This window comes from Alosa pseudoharengus, unplaced genomic scaffold (genome assembly GCF_046254945.1).
Source record: "Alosa pseudoharengus isolate Yale_2024_CS ecotype anadromous, Long Island Sound unplaced genomic scaffold, YU_APseudo_1.1 YU_APseudo_1.1_scf_18, whole genome shotgun sequence".
Lineage (NCBI taxonomy): Eukaryota > Metazoa > Chordata > Actinopteri > Clupeiformes > Clupeidae > Alosa > Alosa pseudoharengus.
Genome location: NW_027468650.1, coordinates 13,064,499 through 13,066,796, shown reverse-complemented (window position 1 = coordinate 13,066,796; position 2,298 = coordinate 13,064,499). Strand labels below are relative to the sequence as shown.

At 43.2% G+C, this 2,298-nt stretch overlaps 1 protein-coding gene across 2 annotated transcripts in view; it reads right to left on the bottom strand.

Annotated features, from left to right (window-relative positions):
- Positions 1–2,085, bottom strand: part of znf438 (zinc finger protein 438) — a 42,711-nt gene extending 40,626 nt beyond the window's left edge. For both annotated transcript variants that reach the window (XM_076290263.1, XM_076290265.1), the window contains exon 1: positions 1,985–2,085. The gene's annotated coding sequence lies outside the window, so the exon portion shown is untranslated. The remainder of the gene's footprint in view (positions 1–1,984) is intronic.
- Positions 2,086–2,298: the final 213 nt, after the last annotated feature.

Here is a 2,298-nt window from a genome sequence, read left to right as displayed (position 1 = left end):
CTGCATTTATCCCAATCTGTGAATTAGCGCAACACACTCAGCACACAGTGAACACACAGTGAGGTGAAGCACACACTAATCCCGGCGCAGTGATCTGCCTGCAACAACAGCGGCGCTCGGGGAGCAGTGAGGGGTTAGGTACCTTACTCAAGGGCACTTCAGCCATGCCTACTTTTCGGGGTTTGAACCGGCAACCTTCTGGTTAGAAGTCTGAAGCGCTAACCAGTAGGCCACGGCTGCCCACACTCCATCAGGCAGTTGGACTATACACTAGCCTTGAGGCTTCAGAAGGCAGTTGGACTATAAACTAGCCTTGAGGCTTCAGAAGCTCTCTCTTTTTATTCTTCATCCATACAAGTCCGAAGCGCTAACCAGTAGGCCATGGCTGCCCCAATTAATACGTGTGTGTGTGTGTGTGTGTGTGTGCGTGCGTGATGTGTTTCTGACCCACTCCATTACACATATTCTCCTGTTATCAGTCCTTATCTCACTCCATTACAATATGCCTGTATTTCTCTGACTTCTGTTACTGTATGAGAGAGTACAACATGGAGCAAGAGCACAAATGTCTTGTACATTTAAAAAACGAATGATCTACATAACTGCACTCAATGGCCTAGCTTCAGTGACCTCATCTGATTTTGCATAATACTAGCTCATTAAAAGCGAACAGACGCTGCTTCCAGGAGCCTTACTACTGGAACATACGTGTCATGGCCAACAATGATAACCTTAAGAAACACATCAAACGGAAATGTACCGTATATTTACTAACAATTTGTAACAGAACAAACTGGTGTTCTGTATGTGTAGCGTGAAACATTGTGTTCTGCTAGTCTACCTAGGCCTCTCATGACAACTTTTGCAGATAAATGTTGCCAGGCTTAAGCCAACATGTTTTAGGTAGTAACCTACCTGTTTTTAACATGTGTGCACACTTATCTGTTTTGCAACATGTCTCAAGGAATTACATATTCTGTTCCTGCAGCCTGCATACATTCTTCTGTACTTTTCCCCGAATGGCACAGCTAAACTTACTGAAACAAGGATAATGTAGTTTTGTACGTGCTAGCAATAATTTAACCAAATAGCTATGACTGTCATTATTGGCCCAACAATGAGAGTAGGCCTAGAATAGACACATGGAAGGTGTAGTGTAGCAAGAGTGTACTTTTTGCTCTTCTGATGAAAATGTAGCCGAAGCGTGCGTAAAATTAATGACATAGCAATCAGCAACAAACCTGTCATTAGATCATAAACACAGTAACCTTAAAAACGTTCATCGCTGCTCAGAAACCAATATTATTGGAACCCAAGGTACAGCTGCCCCGTGACGTCACGAGTACTCGCGTGCATCAGATGCACAGCTAGCACTGTTTCCTGACCTTTTCAACTGTTCACCAACTTACACTGACCAAATGTTTTTTTTTCTGTTGGAAAAACGACTCTATTAAGTCAAATAGCTTTGTAGAGCGGTAGGCAAGTGGGCAAACCTTTCATATTGTAGGCTACACAACATACCCAGAAAACTACTGTTGACAGCTAGCTAACAAGGCTGCATGATGGCTACTTAATATGCTAACTATACTATTTCTTGCATACGCCTTTCAATGTTGTGATTCGCAAATGAGTTGTTAAGAAACATGCTTGGAAGTCGGATCACTTAAATATTCGATTGGGTTAGCAAGCTAATATTCTCGACTGGACTTTTGGGCGATGTTGCTTTGTAAACTGTGAGAAGGTAACGCTAGAGTCGAGTATTCATGGAAGATCTGTTCTTTCAAGGGTTCCAGGAACTTGAATGGCAGCTGTTAGCTGACTGTCGTCCTTCTTATAACGTAATATTTTCCGATGAATCGAACTCATCCTCAAGGCCAAAACCAGCTGCTGTTGCTGCTGCTGCTTACCCTGGAACTGCACTGGGTTCTTTCTGCTGAAAGCACGAACGCCCTTCGCAAAAGGAACAACACATCAGACGGCTCACCTTTCCGGTGGGGTCCTCGGCACCGTAAACGGCCCTCTTCATAAATGTACACCATGCAGCATCTTCAAATTTCATGCAGAACGACAAATCTTCAAAACTGTTTTTCCACAGCCATTTTGGGACACACCTCCTAAGTGCGGATGCGGGGAGGGCAGATAGAATACCGTTGTTAATATGCCCTTTGTACAATGTGAATTGCCGTTGAAACCAGCCAGTACTTTCATAGCCAGCATTTAAAAACTGTTTTGACATTGAATTTCAGAATATATATATGGCAAAGCAATCGTATATTTCTACATACATTGACGGACACC